General features: G+C 36.9%; 1 protein-coding gene across 1 annotated transcript in view; it reads right to left on the reverse strand.

The window, feature by feature from the left end:
• LOC139991902 (neural cell adhesion molecule 1) overlaps positions 1 to 21631 on the reverse strand; it is a 219685-nt gene extending 198054 nt beyond the window's left edge. Inside the window, exon 1 of the mRNA XM_072012302.1 lies at positions 21399 to 21631. The gene's annotated coding sequence lies outside the window, so the exon portion shown is untranslated. The remainder of the gene's footprint in view (positions 1 to 21398) is intronic.
• Positions 21632 to 22582: the final 951 nt, after the last annotated feature.

The following is a 22582-nucleotide window of genomic DNA, read 5'->3' on the forward strand; positions in this document are numbered from 1 at the left end:
GAACCGCCCTCCGTAATAAACGCAGACCGCTTATATCGAGAATAATATGGAGTTTCGAAATGATTGGGCCGATTGGATGGTTAGATCCTTTTTTCTTCTATCTTTCGCTACGATCGTCGTTCGTGCTTCGTATAATAAAATTATTAGATACGTCTAAAGTTAATCGAGATACCATAGCATTTTGCTTGAAGCTGTTAGATGTTCTCTCGAAGTAAGATTTAACCTCTTGATCGTGTGATATTATAGGATGATGAAGAATTTAGAATAAATAGTATAGAGAACGATCGTCTCTTTATCCTGAAAACATGCTTTCAATTTTTTATAGGAGATAAATACATGTTCATAATTGCGATACGCACGCTTTTAAAATGCTACATGCCAAATTGTAAGCCGCTAAAGAGATGGATGACGCTCGATCGACGTACTAACCATAAAACAAACAATTACACTAATACCTATAAGCCTATTTCCACTGGTTCGATCTAATAGGATCCGCAATCCCAAAATATCAATTATATGTTCACAGGCTCAGATATATCCTGTCGCAATATCCCAGAATCTCTAAACATTGGAAACAAACACCGGCGATGCAATCGTCTGCTAAAATAAGAACAATCAGCAATTTTTTTGAAAAATTTTCAGACTTACTTCAGAGAATATGTAGATAATAGTATCCCACAAAATTGTTTCCAGATAATATTTTTTTTAAACTTCAAGAATGATAAAATTCCGCTGAAAGTTTCACGCGTGAAACAATCAAAAAAATCAATATAAAAATTTGCCAAGTATATATACACGAATTTGAGTTGAATTCCCAACTGGATACAAACAAACAAGTGGCGAAAGGTTATTTCACACGTGAAAATAAATCGAAAATGTACAATACAATTTTTCGCCCGAAGTTTCGTCTTCGAGAGAAGCGAATTTCAAGAGTTATTATGTGTACCGGTTTAATTCCTAAAGAAAGAAGTTCAACCTTTATTTCCCACGTAACGGAGCCTTAAACGAAAAATCTTTACTCTACTTTCTCAAGTTATTTTCACGAGAAGAATAATCTCCTGTCAATTACCTATCGCTGTCAGTTAAGATTAGATAAATTCGTATATACTCGACAGGTTATCAAACTCTCTTTTCTCTGAAACAAAACCTCCGACGTAATTTTATTATTGCCGACTTTCACCTTATTTTAAGCTATAGAATCTCCTATATTTCACTCGTACCACGAATTTAAGCCACAGTGTATCATAACGGAAACAGTGTCGATATAGTTTCCAAGGCGTGCGCCAAGTCACTATTCTGTTCCCGTCTAATAGTCCGCGTTTGGTTCGCCAATCGATCCAACGAATTTATGCAGAGAACGTAGAGCATCGGCCCCATGCATTATTTGAAATGTCGAAACTACTTTCGCCGTATCGGTTCGAGTGCCAGGACTCGACAAACGTCGTTACTGGCTGTCCCTGGTGCTCTCGTTTAATCCTACGCGGCCAGTTTCCTGAATCTCGTACGAACTTCTCCACTAACTTATGCATCGTCCGCTACGTTCCCATGTTACGACTGATGTGGTCGTTGCATTGTCGGAATGCATTACCGGTGTCGTATATCATTCGCTCTTTCACGACGCTCGTGCGTATTGACGTTTGAGGAATCGCAAACGGTATTACGCGTAACATAATTTCGTGCATCGAGTCGGAATTTAAATGTCACGCGGACATTGTGATCATGCAGCGACGCGCGACGTCCGATGACCCATCAGTCCACGAAGTAATCAAGATTTTTCTCTCGAGACAGTTTATATATGATATGACGATTAATTTTCACCTGCTGAAGGCTTTGTCGTCGTTCGCACGAGTATCGAGCGTTTTATAGAAGAATTTTTTATAGAAGAGGAGAATTTGTAATCCTACGTAATAGAAAAGTCACTTCGCGCATAATATTTATTACAAAAACGGTGCTATTCGTATAGCTTATAGAATGATAATTAAACTGTGAATATTTATGCAAATTTAGATATTCGTGAAAATAAAAAAATACAGATATTAACGGAATAGGACAGATTACTCATTGTTCTGCTTTTTACTTTGCGATTAATTTTCCACCGTTATTTCCAGCAATTTGTAGGCAACCGCATCATCATACCGACAAAACGTAGGATTTGCACAGCGTATCCCGAACAGCATGGCACGTTAGTACCTTGATATCCATGTTGATACGGTATTACATATTATTACGCGTGCGGAATCGCGTATGAGATGTTACAGTATAGAGAATAGCATAATTGAGATGCATTGCTTGCGGCGGACTTTAGAGAACGCGCAGCTGCGGCTTTCGCGTTATGCGAAATTTCTCGACGAAACTTTTTGACGGTAGGATTTAAGCCTATGCTTGATAGTTTTGCCGACGAGCAACTCCTTCCGGGAAGATTTATGCATCGTTCGCGAATATATCGACATCGTGCCTAATACGTCGCTGCGCTACCCAAATATATTACTCCCATCATACATCACTCTGCGATGGATATAGCGCACGGATGCATGCGCGTTGCCCGCACTTACGTACACATGAATATACGAGCCCTAATAACGCCGGAAAAATATGATCAATCTCGCTGATTTATCTGGCGTTCATTGAAAATTATTCCGCTATACAGCAGGATTGCATACTATTTGCTCGGTTACACGCTAAATATTTTCCACTGGCTAAATATTTTACGCTGGTGCTAAACTCCGGAAGAATGTTTGTAACAAGTTGATCGAGCATTCGTTAAAATATTATTAGAATCGTCGTAGACGATTAAAAATCGAAACACCGATGACAAATTATTTTCGAGCCAATAATCGAGTCACGATAGAGACGGTTCACTTCGATCGTAAGCTTAAGCGAGATCGCCTCGTTCGACGTTCCTTCTAATTTATACGGATCGTAACGTTATTTTTGCAAAACGGTTAAACACGTTTGATGCTACGTTCGTGACTGAACGCACTATGTTACATCAGATACACCGAAGATTTATCGCCAACGAAGAGAATAGGAGAAAAAGCGCGAGCTTTCCTCCGGAACGGTTCCTTCGTTTCCTTCTGCCATTCGAAGCTTAAATCAAACTCCGTTCGTTTTCTTCCGCACAACAGAGATCGATCGATGGATAAATCGGCCAACCCATTCATACTTGTTTTCATTAACAATCATAATGTAGGTGAGTTTTATAAAAAGATGGAGGGTAACTGGCTTGGAGTCTGTTAAATCGATGAGATCGAGCAACGAACACGAAGAATGGTCGTTCAGGTAGCGATAAAAGTCTGTTTACTGGCCGGTTCTTTTGAACAGGACTTTAACTTTAATAAATCTGTCACGCAGGATAACAGTGTAAATACGACTGGATCGTAGACCATCGGGAGAGTAACTCCCAGTCGTCGAACTTTCTCATTGTCATTCGCTGACTCCGCTAGTTCATGCTCTTCAATCGATTTCATTGTATTGGGTATCGTACGTGCATTAATTGGGTATAACCGTAATATATGACTCGTGAAAGGTTTTCGAGTCTTCTTCGGAACAGATACCATCGTTCCTGGAATGACACTGACAGGGTAATTACCATTCAGAGTAAGAAGTTACGAAACGTGATGGTTTTTCCCCGTTGTTACTCTGATCAGTTGCGAGTCTTCTCGTGATTTATTAAAACACACGTCACGCTTCTTTGGATATTTATATCTAATAATCTTCGATAACCTTTTCCTATTGGATAGAATACGCAGAATTTTACAATGTGTAACTAACAACAGCAAAATAGTATTTTCTTTAGTGATAATCTTTTGTCTTATATAAGTTATACTTGATATAATTTTTCATTTCTAAATATTCCACATGTACACGAGAATAGGTGCAGTAACTCGTTTCTCTTTGGTTGCCAGGAGGATGCTTTAATACGAAGCTGAATCTTTTTAAAAAATACACGAACGAACGAGTAAACGAGCATGCAGATATAACTTCCTACACTAGATCAATAGAATTCTATCCTGTCTGTGTCCCTTTAGGAACACCAGCCAAGTATCCGTAAACTACCTTCGTTATTTTTAGTAATCCAAGCGTATTGCTATCACATTTCTCGAAAAGAATTATCGATTTCGTCATTACATGTGCGGAGCGTATCTGAGACATTAAGATTGTGAAAATTTCCATCAAAATCGAGCCTGTTATCGATCTATTTGTTAACCTGTGGAAAACAGTCGTCTTTCCGAAAATATGTACCAAAGGTTGTCTTCGTAAATACAAAATTTAACAAATTTCACAAAATAGAGATTTCTTAATGTAGAAAGATCACGTATTACATTAAAAAAGAAGTCTTATTATTTTTCTCAAATATTAGTTGTACAATGTTATCAGTGAAATCCTAATTCTGTACAAAACATTGTAAATTCGTTTCGATACTATATGCAGTTCGAATATACTACATATATACCCATAATTTGTCATATTAGAATTTCCTGTGTGAATCGATACTACTGAATACCTATTAGCAGAGAATTGAAAATCAATCCCAAATTTGTAACATTTAACGGGATGGACATCACGGTATATAATTTCTGTTACGTATTCGTATAACAGATGTGTTTTGGTGTGTTGCTAGATGTTATAAAATAATTTATATGAGAGTTGGATAGTAGAGATGTCAAAATTATTACGATACAAGAGTGTATTTGAAGTAAATGTATCTCGTAGTTGGGATAGTAGTCCCTGTCGATTGGAATAACAATTTTTCGACCGAGAACTTGAATTTCCGAGTTGTAGTAGATCAACGAAACATGAAATTACTATGGTTTCTAAATTATGTTTAAAATATGGCTGATATTGTTTCGAAAACTATAATAAAGGACACACCGGTTAATAATACGATCTGATGAACAAATGTAATTAATTATGTAATGAACAAATGATGAATTAAGTAACAAATTTCTCTCGAGAAATGATAAATCGAGTTACTCAAATATTTCGAACGTTGATTTGCAACACGATCCGTCTGTTACTTAAGAAAGTTGATAAATCACAAAATAATTAATTTACGCCGTTTATTTATGTTGAGATACTACAGATTTTTACATATATTTACGTTTTCTTTTTATTAATTATAACCAAGATATTAAGAAAGGGGAATAGATAATAGTTGATATTGGAATTAGCTTTTTTAAATTATATATTATTACACATCGTACATAGCAAAATATGTGCTCCTAATGAAGCGCTGAATTTTGTATGTTACCGATGTTCTTGCTGATTATGCGTGATCGACATGCATATGTGAGTATATAGCGGCTCTACGTGTGCACTCTTGAAACTAAAATCGATATCACTGTATTAATGATAAAAGCTTCTCGATTTTAATTGCTTTAGCGGTGGAATTCGATCATTAGTTTACAGCAAAGTCGAAACATCGGTTTTGACGTTTATTCTACTTCTGAACTAATGCCTTATCCGCATAGTAAATTAATACAAATTGGTGCAAAATGCTTCGACAGATGGGTAAGAATAATTAAATCACAACGCTATTGAATCACAATTACTAACACATTTTCCCAGATTAATTAACTTTTGTCAATAACTCTTACCTACTTTAATTAGAAATCAATAAATTCTTGAAATTATCTACAGCTATTTGCTGTTACCAATGCCGCGACTAATTGCTGTTAAAGACTTCATAATGATCGAACTTTGTTTAACTTATACGAAGTCGATCAATGCTTAAATTTCAATCGATATGATGGCTGGTTTAATTTCGATAACGAAACAAATGAAAATTTTCGTCCGAAACATTGAAAGTTAAAAACTGACGACCTATCACTAAAAGTTTCATTGTACAATAATATAATATGAGAATATTTTTATACATAAACTTGTTCGATCAAGATAAACATAATTTTATGCCTGAATTTTAAAAACATATCGAATTCAAAAGGCGCGTTTAAAAGCCGTATTTAAATATTCTACTAAATTGATGTTAACATTAATGATGAGTTTTGAATATCAATTAGAATGTTCCATATAGATCATCAATTTTAAATGAATCTGTCTCATTTTCCACAACGCTTTTGCATATTGTAGATTGCGCGACTGATATTCCGCATAACAATAAATTTATTCGTATAATTGATTCGCAATGAGAAACAAGAGCATTTAATTTTCAATTTTGCTGCATTTCCCCCTAGTAATTTCAAAAAGAGGCGAAGAGAAATTTCGCTTGTTATCGTATTTTCTGCCCTTTAAAAATCGTTTCTCCATATGCTTACATATGGCGCGTGTGTGAATACGATATGCCGACCAACTTCGTTGGAGGCCTTAATTATTCGGATGGCTTCTTAATTTAATTGCATCAATTAGCATACTACTCCAACTGTGGTTTTGGCCAGGCTGAATCGTTCGTTCCTTCCTGCCTTGGTTTCAAGTTTGAAGCAACATTCTGCGAATCGCTGTTCGCGTTACAACGACGGTGATTCTTTTACCATGTGCTTTCCATTCTTATTTTCTTGTATAAAGAATCACCATATTTCCTTGAAATTATTTATATATAATTGTATTCAGTACAATTTCTTTACATTCCTTAGCAAATATAATATTTATCCTTTTGTTTAACGTTAATATTTTGCATGGCGTACTGCATAAGATAAAATCTGTGTAGCAATAGAGCATTAAATCGAACAATTTAGTATAACACCTTTTGTTATTAATCTGGTTCTCTATTTTTCTTCGAAATAATAAATATGATAGAGTGTAGCACAAAGCAAAGATTATACCGTAAACATTTTCTAATATTTCTCTAATTAGAAGTGAGCCACCGTCCATTGTATTTCCATCGGAACTCGGACGATCACGTAAATATAGAGAAATAGACGTCGTGCAGCATGAGCCTGCATGCGTGCGGGCGCACGCAGACGAGCTCGTAGGTAAAATAAATTTCCGCGCGAGCGTAATTAAGCACTCGCTGCCGGGAATTACATTGGGATCGGCGAAAACAACTCTTCGAGCACGTCCACTCGAGCGCCGGTACCTCTCCGCATAATTAAGCCCTTAACATCCCTCTACTCTTGGCTGCCACTCAGCACGCGCGAAGGAATGCAGTTTCGTTTGGACGTTTCGTTTGGGAGTTTCATTGGTGAACATCGTAGACAAGGTGGACTCGTCCGTTCACGCGTATCTTTTCTTTTTCCCTCTTTTCGAATCAACTTTTTCGTTCGACAGCCTGGCTCGATTTTTTGTGCCCGAACCTGCCACTTCGTCTTTTTCTTCATAACCGCGAAAATGAGACGAGAAAAAATCGCTGCTGCGAGGAATTTCTGGCGAAGTAAAAAAAAGAGCATACCAGTTCGAGGATTGTGTGTCATTACAGCCAGAGATATTGTATCGCCGAAAAACGAGTAGAGCGAGTGTCTTTCTTTTTCTTCGTTTGAAATCTGGTTCGGTAGCATCGAGTATAAAGGGGCCCACATTCCACACACGAACAATGTACTAATATGGGAAATTCGATGAAACGAAAATTAAAAGAATTTATTGAAAAGTTTGTGTTTCCGTATTATCCGCGAGTTTCCACCAGCAACCAATGTTGACAATATCGACAATTATTGACAAAATCATTCGTCGTGTGTAGGCCCCTTAAAGAGATCCCGGTGGTCTTGCTTCGTGTGTCCGATCCCATCCGGCGTACCGATGTCGAAAGTAGGAGCCAATTAACGGGATAAACGTTGAATTAATTCCAAGATAGGCTGTTAGAATGTAATATACAAGTTCGTATCGTAATTTGAGCATTTTCTCTAGTTCGTGTAACAAAGATTTCAGTTCAGTTTCCTCGGACTTGGTGAAACCACAGCGTTTAATCAAGTCGCGCGACATGAAACTCTTTATCGTTGCAGAGATAACTATCGGAGAGTGCCACTACATAACGAGTGTACACTGTCACGGTCTGTAATCTGTGATTCCGACGAAACCTTATCGTACAATTATCGGCGGGTGGAGAACGGCGAAACGGTCACACTGTAATCTACGGCATCTTGTGAGACGTTCAATCAGAAAGCCTCGTAGACAGCGGTAAATAGAGTTACTCGCGACAAAAACGAACAAAGAAATTGAAATCGAAAGAGCGACATTTTCAAACAGCCGGAAGACCGCGTCGTGGGTTCGACATTAGACACTCCGTTTGCTGTGAGAAAAATTCGATCGGAAAATTGGTCGTACGATGTGATAAGGGACAAAAGAGAGATACAAAGAATAATTAAGGAACACAAAGAGAGACGAGATTAATTCTTTCTAGAAATACAATAATCCTATCGTATTCTTTCATTCTTCATATGTCAAGTTACACGTATGCCAAAAATAATTCATCAGCCGTTCTTCTCGTGTTATCTTCTCTGCTACTCAAATAACTCTTAAACGTTCGAAGAACACTCGTAAGCGAAGGAAGAAATCGAATTAGTCGATTGGCTCGCTGGAGTTGTAATTCGAACATCGATGCTTCAGTTGATGAGAACATTAAATTGTATTAATTTAAGCAATTCACGTCATAAAGATTTGTACCTATCTAAAGAAATCAATATTCCGTAGCCTCTTAATTTGTATAAATCATGACCAAATCTAGATCAGTTTATTCGAAATTATTATTGCCTGCTATTATATGATTAAATCTGAAATATCGTAGCAAATAACGCGTTTCTATGCCTCTGTCGATTCTGGCCTATTCTATTTCTTTTAGACTGTTTGAATCATGAGCCAAATTCAGTCGAAGACGGTAAATACTTCACGGTGGTCCACGCTAACAAAGAGACGCAGTTAATTCGGCCGACTCTGTGGCAGTGAGGTTGTGAAAACAATTTATCGACGTATCAGCCTTTCCAGAATGTTGAAAGTAACAGCGACAATAGTATCGACCGCGTAAGTATTATTTATTGTACATCGTTTATGAAAATAGCCCATTAGAGTATATAAAGTTAATATACAAGGAGAATACGTATATAAAAAATAAGAGTTAATAAAAATACAACGAGATACGGCATAATGACTCTTTGATAGTAGAAGAAGATTCAGAGAGTGGGGTTATCAATGTTAATGATCATGCGATCTATGCCGCTACGGTAAGCAAACTCAGTGTTATGTTATGCGGTTTGACATAGAAAATTTCATAGTGCCGCACATTTCTCTACGGACTGAAACATTAATTTTCAAACTGTTGACCATTATACACTTTACGTACAAATAATAGGATGTCGTGAAGCTTCCTTCTACGTTTTAGTGATGCGAGGCTAAGATCAATAGCCGTGGCAGGTGATAGAAATGGAATCGTCACAATCTCTCGCAGTTGGACGTAAAAATTTATATTGAACTCTGTTCGATATCGGAAGATAATTTTTTTTAGCAAAAATGGGAATTAGAAAACTATTGGGAGGACCAGACTCGAGGATTAACGGGAATCGTATGTTTTACAGGTTTATACTATTTTATAGGAAAAGTTGTGTTTGCGTTTACAAATTTTTGTAACGAAACATAAATATATATATATACTTTTTTAGGATAAAATTCTTTTATACGATTGTATGTAAATTAGGACTCCTTAAATTTTGGATTCGTGAAAGAAAAAAGGTATTTAGAAATTAAAGTCTTAACTCCGAGCTTTAAGAACGCTCGTAAAACCTTACTATGAGATTAAGATTATGTTAATTATTTTAAGCACTATTTTATGTATTTTGTTGGTCATAACTGGAACTGAAAATTTGAAGAAATTTACATCTGGTGGTTTACTTCGAAGAACTTGCGAAGTCGGTAAATACGAGGACACTAACTTTTGGATTTAACTTTGGATTAAGGTTTTAATACTTGATTTGTTTCGGGACAATAAGAAGTTGAAAAATAAAGTTAAGTAAGTACATAGAAATTAAAGTTAGTTCATCTCACCAGAGATTAAAAAGAAGTTTTACGTATGAAATTAAAAATTTATTATTAAAGACAACTAAATTCTTATAGGAATAATAAATTACGAATTGTATCACTCGAGTATGTGACTTGTGTCCAGCTCCGCAAAAATCAACTCACTTACTTCTACGAACTTATTTATTACGAACAGATGGTAGAAATTTTAATTTGTAAAAAAACGTTTATAACTACGTTACTTTCCCCTGCTTTCGCATTTATAGACTTCTTTTTATACGTGGGGAAATCCACATTGACATCCCCACGCTCTTAGAGGCGGCGGGGTAGTGTCGGACTATACCGATTAAAACCCTACGGTGGACCACCCGACGCTCAGCTGGGATGCCTCGGAACCTATTTCGAATTACTGCCGGAGAAAAAAAAAGCTTCTCGTCCGTATACGAAACCAAATGACAGAAATCACTTCGAGGATATACCCATCGCTGTTCGAAGACTTGCACGGACTGAATCGGTTCCTTCCGTTTTTCTTCTGCATTTTGCAAAGCACGTCGCGGAAAGGAAAAATCGGACGACTACGGGGCGCCGGGATTTGAACCCGGGTGTCCCGAACGTTCGTAAAAAATCAAAGAAGCTAACCACTGCGCTACCGTCGTCCAACGCGTTTATAGTCTATCGTGCAACTTATACAAGAATCAAATCCCTGTAACTCGATTTAGCTACAACTAATATAAGAACGAATTACTGTAATTAATATATTTCTACCATCATTGGTCTCCAGCAACGTGTACTTTGAAATTACGTCTGTCGAAAACCAATGAAACGAACTAGGATCTAAAATAGCGGCGATTTTTTAACTCGAATAACGACAAATCAGTTAGGAAATGTCGATTAGGCTTGGCTGTTACGAGCGAGCTAGTTCCAGTTGACGATCAAACCAAAGAGAATTTTGCGATATGACGTAGATATATAACGTTATCGATGACAAAGAGATATCAGTCACGAAGATACGCGCGGATTCCTGGATCCTCGGGAATCTCTCGAACAGGCAATGGATTGGATATTCAGGTGACCGCGTTCAAAGCTATCGATTACAATCAACGCACGGATCGATCTGCGAGCGAAATTCACACCGCGTGCGAAAACCAGTCCTCATACGATATCTTGATGATTATTGGCAAGAAAAAATTCCACGGATGGTAGCAACAGGGGCCGATGATTGCGGCTATTTTCCTTGCGGCGCGACGCGGTGTTTGGCCATGGAATACGAGAGTAGAAAACTGTATATGTGTGTGAGTTGGAGAGAGAGAAAGAGAGAAAGAGAGAGGGAGAGAGAATGAGGCAATAATATACGAGAGAGGGAAACAAAAGTAACTTGGGAAAATCGAAACCAGAAAAAAGAGGGAATGATCATTTTAACGGTTGTTATAATTTTTTGATAAAAAGGCTGTTTCAGAGAACAAATTATAGCATGGAAAGTGGTAAACAAATCTGTATTGAATAAAGAATGAAAATCGCTATAACTTTTTTAAGCAACGCGATATACAGAGTGTTCGAAAAATTGTGTCGAAATATTTTAACTGAAAAGAAGAACAACAGTATATGCTTGTGAGGTTAGATCCGAATTTTTTGAAGCAGAAGCACCTGTATAGAGGCGAGACCATAGCGAGAGGGAAAAAATACGATCACGAACTATGAAAATTAATATATACGTAGAGAGAAATATATGCTCAGTCTATGATTCGCGTATTTGGTTCAAGCTCGTTGAGAATTGATATTCTCTGCTGCGTGCGCTACTCTACGTGCACGCGTATCAGATTTTTCCCGCGAGGAACTCACAGGACCGTCCGAAATGTTCAGTGGAATGTTCGGCCAGGTATTGGACGAGGTATATTTTCCCGGTGATCGCGATTAGATCGAACGGATTGATATTTGTGAAAAATCGCGAAAGTTATTTTGCGACGTGCTGCGCGCCGGTTGATTGATTAACTGTATTGTATTTCTTTGCCTCAGCTGTTTGTACAACGGGTACAATTTTCATTGAATTTGCATCGCACGAGTGTAAACAATACGTTGCACGGTTTTTTGAACGCTTCGATTTTTAGTTGTAACAATGGAAAATGCGTGTGGGATTTTGTTCCTCTATTGTGTAAGAAATATTTTGTTCTCCTTCTTCGATCGTTCGTTAATATAATACGTGATGATATATCTTGTCTTTCTTTAGACTCTCTAGAGTGTCGATATTCCATTTTGGAAAAAAAAAGGTAATTTACGATTTTGATCGCAATGAAACTGGAAAAATAATAGTGAATAGACAGAATGCCCCCTAATAAAGAATTATTGAATAAAAATGATCGAAGAATAAAAAGAAAGACATCGGTGCAACAGAGGATTTTTCACTGATTGATTCAAGATACATTTAGTTAAATAAAGCCTGTAGAGTGTAAACGATTAGCTTGTACTAAAGTTAAAACAATAATTATATAATTAAAATTAGGAACAAAGAATTTTGCTGGAATTGATTATATGCTTGAAAATTTAGCAAGTGTAATTTGTACCATTACTTATCGATAAGTAAAAATCAAAAATATACGGTAAAATTGTAAACTCGATCATTAAGGTCTAAGTACACGTGTCGCGAAGTTACTTCGCGTATAGCGTAATTGCATGAAAAACATACCACACAGAGAAATATATTGACAGGAATAAATATACGTTTGAGGCCAGAATCGTTATGTAATACGCACATGTTGCAAAATCATGATCGATCATGCGTCATTAGAAACTTCACGCGAGATTCGACAAGGAATTCAGTCCGACATTTGATGCCTTTGATAAATATTTATACTTTAAAAAATTAGATCAGAAAACGATACAAAGTTTAAAAATTGAAGAACAAAGGTAGGATCTATGATAAAGAAACTTTCGAAACGTTAGGTTATATAACTTTATCGTTTGTTACATAAAATAAAAATTATAACTTCCATACTAATTACGTGTTTTCAAAACTTTTCCTTCTCACGCTATGCTAATTAAATTATCTAGAATATTTACTCAACCCTTTCTACGAACTATATCTTTCGATACATTTCAACATCGATGAGATATTTGAAGCATTAAATCTTGTTTTAAATAACAAACGAATAATACTTTTATAAATGAATAGTGCAAAAATAACTTCGAGAACTGTAACACACATTCTCGCTGAGATAACACAGTAAAATAAATTGATAACAATTTTTCAAGTAATTTAACAGGAACAGTGTCACAATTCAAAATAGCGGTGTTTTAGCTCTTTCTTAATAATAAGTAACAACACGTCATTAGAGACGCTAAAAATTGCGAAAAGAAAAGAATTTTTTCAGTTCTATACAATTTTCCAATTTGCTACAATTCTATAATTTCAAACCATTTTTCTCAACAATTCACTTTCTCTAATTTCCTTTTTCAAGCTACCATTTTTCTAGCAAACTGATTATATACCGATAGGCTAAGAAAATAGATTTTGCCTATAGATGTTCATAGGGTTGTAAGTGTTAAAATAGAAGTTTTTTAGATCAAAATTCTTCGCTTTAATCATCAATATATTACAGATTCTCTGATTATTAGGCGCTACGTCCCTTCCGATCCCATACTTTTTCGTGTCTAATTATCTAGTCTCATCTCGACTGCTTCGATTTTTAACGATCACGCGGCGGATTCAAGAACTTCGCTATAATAACGATAAGGAAAAAGGAGCAAAATACACAAAGAAGGGGTGAAAGGCGGTTCTATCTGTCGTGTTATCGGTAGAAACGATTATCGAACGAAAATGTGTGTGCGGCGTCGGAGAGTTTGGTCAGGACAAAGAAGCAGTCGGTGCGTCAAACAACCGATTAGTTTGCCGGTCAGGTATGTATTTATATTGTTAGTCAGCTCGTAACTGTCTACCTGCGGAATCGTTTCACGCTGGCCGACCTGTCTGGTTGGTCTGACGCGTCTCACAATGCAGGACGGAACATCGATACGCTTCCTTACGACCTGTTCGATATGTTCCTTTTGGCCGAACGCGTAAAATCGGGACCTGACAAAATAACGCAGTGTTATTATCTCGCAGCACAGGTTTTTCAGGTCTTTTAATGGTCTTTTACCTCTTCAGCACGGTAACGTGTTACTTTTGCTTTACAGAGAGGGTAAAGTTGATTAAAATTGCGCCTTCAAGCTTCATATTGAATTCATTTTGTAACCGGCACGAGAAATTTATAGCGAAATGAATATAAACGTGTTATAAAAGAAAGGTGTTTCACAATTTTATATTCGAACGAAACAATGCGATAATTGACGTTAAAATAAAATAATTCTTGCTGCCATAATGTAATTCTAAATATTCCGTAGTCGCTTAATGTTTTATTCTAAATTGAATCGTGTATTTCCGTAGTAACTTGATTAATACTACGCACTACTATGTACTATGTTCTAAGTTAATGTTATGAACGAAACACGAACGTGATCATCGATTTTGATGTTTAAAGTAAAACCGACTGGACACTTTACTAACTTTCGCATAGATAATTTGGAAATAATTATGCATCTAACAACATTTTGATCGAGCACGAGCCTAAAAGTTGCAGTTTGTTGCAAGCTTGTCACAACAGCGTGACAATACACGCCGCTTTAATCGAACGGTTGTTAATTGAATATTTACATATATCCTGTATTTATGGTACGTACGTACGTAGTTGCGTTAACGTGATTAAATGCCGAGGTCTCTTTAGCCTGTTACATCCTTCTGGTGAATGGGAACGGAATTTTATTACTGTGCTCGTAGAATGTGGTCATGCTGTTGTGTAACACGTAATTGCGGTAGTAGCGTAAAGCGTGTAAATTTAAGAGCCTATAATTATGTTAGTAACGATAACATGTGTCTATAAAGTGATTCGAAATTGGAATCTTTGTATCCTAAGAAGGACATAACTCTATTATAAATTGTAATTTATTAGACATAACGAAAATTCTACGCGTGATAATTTTAGAAAATGTTAGAAGTCAAATACCAATATAGTCTTAAGGAAGCTGAAAATATTTCATTTGTGTTTTGAATATCGTATAATTAAAGCGATGGTATAAAATATGGGAATATGGAAGGCTATGATCATAAATTATATATATATCTATATGTATATATCATTGACGATAACCTGTATTTACGTAGGAAATTATTTGAATCATTATTCCTTCTCTTAATGGAACGAGGCAACATAACCGAGATAATTGAACGTTACAGAAATTTATTTCTTCGTAACGAATTCAATTGAAAATGAAATATTGATATAATACCATAGAAGTCGAGAATAATTGATTTACATCTTCGAAACGTGACATTAACCTCATTTTACTTAACATCTTACATATATAATAACAATGTAACAATAATTGTAGAAATTGAATATCTTATTCTCAAAACCTACAGTCACGACTTGTAACGGTGTCCATATGCAACGGTATACGTAAAAAATGAGTAAATGTATCATTTGAATAATCAGCTATAGCGAAGATTAACCTTTGATTTAACTGTAACCATAGAATAAAGGAAAAGAGGGATTAAATTAAATGGCGTAAGCCGGAAACTGGCTATAAACGTAACTGTTACAACACGACGATCAATGACGACTGCTACGACGCGTCCAAGTGGTTGCAGCTGTCACAACAACCAGACAATGAAAAAAGTGTTCCTGTCTCTTTAATAAGCTCCATGTTACATGCGATACGGCGCGACGTCGCTTCTACTATCTTTTTCAGATTTGTATCGCCGATTAAGATAAACGCAAACATGTGTTTCACTGTCAGACAGTATTAAAAGGGTATTCAATTTTGGTACGTACTTAAAACAATGGAAGATTTAGGAATTAAATGTATTAGATTGCGTATTTTCTCAGAAACTGTGAAACAATTCTAATTGCTAATTATTTGATGCGTAATACGAACATGGTTGTTGCACGTATTTAATTACAAGTACACTCCTGCTCCTAAAAGTCTTGGAACGCCTATTCTCGATCAACTTTCAGTATTTCATGTAGATCATAAATTCGTAATTGCATTTAATATATTTTTCGTCGTAGTAAAGCATCAAGTTAAGTGGTTTTTCAACCATTCATTGCCCCACTTTTGAAGGAAATATAGGCAGTAACTGTCTCAAGGTTTTCGAAAGAGGGTGTATATCTTAAAAAAATGTTAATGCTTAAAAGTCGCCCAAAATATTTTCCAACAGACATCATTTACTCTAGAAATTTCCAAATAATGTAAAGTATAAAACGATGTAAAATATTCATTGTAACAAAGCCTACTGTTTCGATTTAAAAATGTTTATCGTATAATTTTTATTTAGGAGAAAATTACTTGTATTTAAGAAATCCATGCTAAAAAAAAAACCGCCCGAAATATTTTCCGAAATGCACACATTACCTTGGAATCTCGTAAACGATGTAAAGTGCGAAACCATGTAAAATATTCACTTCCACGTTTCCATGTTTAAGAAGAAAGCTCGAAGTTAATCTTTACGTGAACTTTACAAGCGCGATAACGTATTCTTTCAACACACGTCTCACAAACTCTACGCGAGGTACATTCATCGTCGTGCAACTTAACACTTATTTATACGATTTTTTTACGTGCTGGCTATTCGCACTTCAAATGGAGCCAAATACGAAAGGTGGGCCGCGTGAGAAAGTCCCGTGGCGCGCTTTTGATTGTCTTTTTTCGTTTAAATAAACAGTACGTCTCTGGTCTACCTTTCGTCCATCCACCGGCTTCCTTTATTCCACGGTCCTTCTCTCAGACCAGCCACGGTGAATAATGGCTGCTCCAACCTTTAGTGAGAGGAAGCCTCACGCTGTGTGCACGACGACGACTTGCACGCGTTTTTTATTCTAAGGACGCCAACTGCAGCCAACTGCGATATTGTTTTTAAGAGCAGCTGAGAGTATTGCATTCGAATATAACGGGCAGCGGAGTACGCGTTCGCACCCATGGTGTTGCTTCCGTGATGTTCACGCGAAATTTAAATTGGTACGCGTTACGATGGTTAATTAAAGTTTAATTAAAAGTTCATTAGGCTCGATATGAAGTGCCAACTGTCGGCAAAATTTATCGGGCCATTCGGCAACGACTCAGTTTCGTAATGGCTTCGGAATTACTTGCGGTCATAACTGCGATTATTTCGATACAATTTTCTCCGTTCGTTAGAGCTTTCTAATTAAAACAAACCTAACGCGATAATGTCTGTGGATCGTTGAAGAATAAGACATCCTCGAAGAAATTGGAACGATCACATTCGTCCCGTGTAGTTTTAGAAGAACGGTTCCACGGTTTCCTCTTTCGTTTCCTCCCTAATTCAACAGAAGTCTAAACTCGCTTCCTCCGACGGATAGACGTTCCAGCTTTCCATCTTGGCACGCCATATCAGGGCTGCATTAGACTAATGATCATGATGCATTAATATTCCGGCTGCTTTTCTGTGATGCATCATTCAAGCGTACTCCTTCAATCTATCTTGCTCCATTAATTACTTCGGCTTTTTGTGCCTGCGTATTCCAGTCGGCAGTTCCACTCTTTGGGAAAATAATTTCCTTCCTCACGTCATCGTCCCCAAGCGGCGACTGCTTTAATTGCCGCACACTCCAGGACTCAACGTTACGAAATCTACTTGCTCGTTTCCCCGGTGGACTCGAATGCTCCTCCCATTATACCCTAATGGCATAATAATCTGTATATCCCGCGATATGGTTTCCAATTTCAAGCGCTGATGCAGTCGGGGCGCCGCGTGTATAGTGTATACGTATAACAGCTGGCTTTCTGGGCCGCCGGTGAGTTACGATTGCCACCAAGTAATGGCTACGTGGATGTTTCGCTGGTTTGTGCAACTCTACTGCGTATTTCCCAAACCAGATTTTCTCCCGCCAAACTGGCCCGTTCAAGATCGTTTCTCAATCCAGCTGAGGAAAATGTAATTTTGTATTTTCCTTGAGAGGATTTTAAACGAATGCCGCGGCTAATGGGACCTCCCATGGTCGCTCGATACCACCGATTCGATTGCTCGAAATGCGCCGCTGCCTGATTGAATTTAAGTATTCGATATATTTGTGCTTTCACGTTTGCTTCATTTGTCACGCGATTTGTATTGCGAACAAAATGCGAATAGTACATTTGGTTCCATCCAATTTACCTATCTGTTATATTATAAATCCTTTTTATAAGCGAGATTTTTAAATTATTTTCTTTCTTTTTATTTCGTACGTTTTAACATTAACGATGAATATATCGATATAGTCTTTTTAAGCATCGTAGCAGTCTTCTAATAGCGTTACACGAAACCAGAGGGAATCATACTATATTTTGATAAGTTTAAGACACTTGTATAAATAAACGCCATCCCTCCCAAAAGTCCCATTCGTTCGAGCAAATTCACAGTACCAGTTTTAAAATACGCGTTTGCACGATTTTTCATTTCTCGACCAGAAGCTTTACTAACAAGGAATTCTTTGAATATTAGATACTCGTCGAATCGCGAAGAAGTTTTATGTCTCATTATGAAGAACACTCTTCATCGGTAAAACAAGGAGTAGCCGAAATTTACGGATATATCTTTCGATTTTACACGACATTTACGGGTCTCGTATAGCGACACAAGGGGCCACTTATTTTTCGAAGGGTGCTTCGCTAATGAGACATCCAAACGGGAACCTGTGTTACGTGATCGTGAACACTTCTACGGCTCGTAAACGTCCGGCGGTTTTACGCGGCGAAGCGTGTCAGCGTCGCCGTCATGGTAAATTTGCAACAAATAGAAACTGTGCGGCCGTGAGTGTATGCATGCTTCACAACTAGAAGGTTTCTTCAATAATGCACGCTTGTCGTCGAACATATAGGGCCGTAGAGTAAGGTCCGACATGGTCGACATTGTTTTATCTTTCAACAACGTGTTCGTGATAATGCGCCTGCATGTAGATATTCGTGATAAAGGGTGTACTTGCAAATATTGTTCTTTTCGTGGACGTGTCAAAAATTCATCGCACGTCTCCTATTATACTTGGCGGGCTATATTACATTTGTCGATTTTTCATCGTTCCGTGAAAATGCTGGCAATTGAAATTTTTCTCTGATATTTACAACGCGGGAATTTGAAAACTCGCCGATATAGAAAACGCTTTTTCCGCTTAATATCGACGCTGAGAATGCTTAAACAAGGAAGCCGCCGCCAGCTTTCGACTCTCGATTGTCAGTCTAACTGGCACAAATTGACACTGGTACGGGAAATAATTAAACGCTCGTTTCGCTCGGCCCACGCTCTGTAGGGAAACAAGTTAAAATAAATCACCGAAATGTCGTTCGTTGTCGTGTGACTCGGCGCATCGACCCGCTGATCTGTGGACACGGTCCCGCAACTTCGAAACAACAATCGTTAATCGACCTTAAATTCGGATCGTAAAATATTTTTTATTCCACGAGCACTCGATGAAAATGAATCAAGCGTTTCATGGTTCTACGTGCTTGTATTATCCAATGGAGCTGTTAGTAGTTCGTGTATTAATATGTATTTATTTAATTAAATCGTGTGTATCATTGTGAAGACGTTTTATGCTCCATTGAACATCATTTACAGAACATTAATTAATTTCTTTGAACATAAAAAAATGAAACGATCGGAATCGACACGGACCTGGAAATCGATCAATTTCGAAGTGGACAGTACTCTAATCTTTTTGTTTTACGAACTTTTCGTGATCGGTAAAACGACAGTAATCGTTAAAAATTCATATAAAACTTTGGAACTGGAATTTGATGCGAAAGTTTACAGTCGAATTTTAGAAAGTTATTCTTCGAAATTATAACCTGCGAATACCATAACTAAATAACAATCTTGGAAAAAGAACGTTCGTTTTAACATTTGTTAATATGTGAAATTTTCTTGTAGGAAGTAAATTCTCCAAAAATTATTAATACAGTTGTTAAATGAATTTGAAAAAATAGCAAAATTACTTTCGCCAAGACTGTATATTTGATAATCACATTAAAATATTAATTTATACTCTGAAAAAATTTTCTAAACAATGCATCGCCTAGGTATGTCACAAACTACTGGACGATAATACAGAAACAGTGTGTAATTAAATACGGTAATTAATCATAACGTAAATGAGCTCGACGCATCTTTGCACCTTTGCTTATCTCGTTAAGTTGTCAAAGAAATGTACAGCACGGTCACGTTTCTGAGGAAACTAATGTTGTGTGTCCAACACGTTAATCGTTGGTCTTTGTTAATGAATTATTACCCTACACTTCGCGTACAAGCCAAGTACCGGTACGACAGCCAGTCAGCCAGTCAGTCACTGCAGTTAATCGCGACGTTGACGAAGAACGAGTGGCTAAGTGCGACACGGGAATTTTTATGTTGCTCCTCGAGCAAGCGTTAACCTCGCCGGCCGATTTCTATCATTGTACATGTCCGGCTGTACGGACGGAAGCAGAGAAACACGTGTATTCATATTACGAAAGCGATAACGCGCCTTTTATACGTAACAAACGAAAAAATTCCCACCTTTATCACGACCATTCTATTCACCTAACAAATGGAAGTGTTATTTGCGCTTTTTTTCTTTCAATCGGTGATAGGCAAAAAGCAACTATTTGCATTTTGCATCGATATTAAACGATATTTGATTACAAAAGGAAAGTGTAAGCTATTGTTGAATGATTTAAAGTAAAATAAAATATTGCGAGTGAAGTAAATAAAGCGAATAAGACGAAGTATCTTGTACGTAAAAGCGAATAAAATACAGCTGTAATTAAGTTGTTTATATACCGTGTTGTATCTATAATTCTTAATTCAAGCTGTGTTATAAACCTTAAATTTTAACATATGGCTAATCTTATTGTTAGTTTACCCGATTGTTCGACAATTCGCGAACAATTAATCTTAATTGTTGGAAAGATAGCATAAAGTTGTACAATTAAATAAATTTTATTTAAAAGTAAAACATACCGATATAATAATATATTCCTATTATTAATTTCTATCGAGACATAATGTAACATATATGTTCCTTTCATTTCCACGAATAAATTCTATTACGCAAAACCCCATTAATTTCACAATTCTATCTCATAAAGAAGTAGGTGGCAGATACGTTACTGTATCAAACGAGGAATTAATTACCACGAACATCGTACGAAGTTTGTTCGCAGCACAGAAATCATCAGCTCGTCGATTAAATATTCAGGATCAGTTTCGACAAGTTTGAATTTTCTACTCACTAGTGGCAAACCACCAAACTCGTGACAGGAGTACAGGTATACTCGCATACAGAGTACTTACGTTCCTGAGTGCGACAGATATTATCAGCCGCGAGAACGACTGTGTTTCTGGTCGTCGAAGGGACCCGCGAAAACGACGAGATTATTCAGTAAAAGTTCACCGCCACTGTCTTATCATTCGTGTTCAAAACTTGTTCATGCTTTCCACTTACCGGAACGTGATGAGAAATCGGGATGGGAGGTCTTGGCTGTGTGTGTTCTCAGAGCTGGTTCCTGAGCTGGAGACGTTTCTTACACCGGTGACAATCCACCTGCCCTCTGTAGATCGCGCAACATCTGCGCTGGATTCACGTGTGTTCGCGATATGTTCGCGGTTATGACATCATTTATTTGAAGAACGGAATTTATACGGCACAAAAACTTCACATTGCAAGTTTCTGCAAGGAAACAGACACGATTTACTTAAGTAACTTTTTCGACGAATAACTCGACTAACCGAGTCGAATCTCGTTACTATCGAGTATCGAGAAGAGAAACCGTAAAAGAAACGGTAAAGAGGCACGTACAGGATCGATAATATTATCGATATCCCCACCACTTAACACTAGTGGTACGTGAATTGCAAAATATATAAATTCTTGTTAATATTTAACCTCGGTTCTTTAATATCGATCACACACGATTGATAATATCGTCAATGTCATTAAACATATATCGTCATTAAATATTGACGGTTAATATTGCTAGATATTCGGGATATTACTGATCGTGTGCAAACACCTTAAGAAAATAATCGATTTTACACGATACAAAAAGTTTTTTGTATCGTCAGTTAAGTGATTGGTTTAAAGTGTATTAAAATGTATTAAACGTGTGACAAATTGTCTTTTACGTATGTGTTAACACTAGTTATAATATATACATAATAGTTAATATATTGTTTGTGATTTTAAATGAATAACAATAAAAATATAGCTACTTACGACTTGAAGTCGACTCTCCACGGTTTAGCAGGAACGACACTAGCGACCCTGGTGGAAGTTGTTATTACAATTCGGTTATATTTGGGCGGTAGAGTAAATGTGTTCTCGCGTTTCCGAAGGATTTATTTACCAACATTTGAACTTTCGATGCGTGTTTGATTCCGGGTATTTATATTACATTTCGTGCTACGAACGTGTTATATGTAATAAAAATAGTATTTTAACATACATACACCGTCCAAAACAATTAAATAATCGTTACTATGAACAGTTTTATTACACGCAAAAAGGTTAACAGAAACGAAGAATTCCTGTGGACTTCAATACGTTATTCGTGCGATGCTGTGATAAAGACAATCATGGCAGCAAAGTATATAAGAAACAAGTAAGTGACATGGACGATTTACTAATTA

Source organism: Bombus fervidus, chromosome 11 (assembly GCF_041682495.2).
Source record: "Bombus fervidus isolate BK054 chromosome 11, iyBomFerv1, whole genome shotgun sequence".
Classification (NCBI taxonomy): Eukaryota; Metazoa; Arthropoda; class Insecta; order Hymenoptera; family Apidae; genus Bombus; species Bombus fervidus.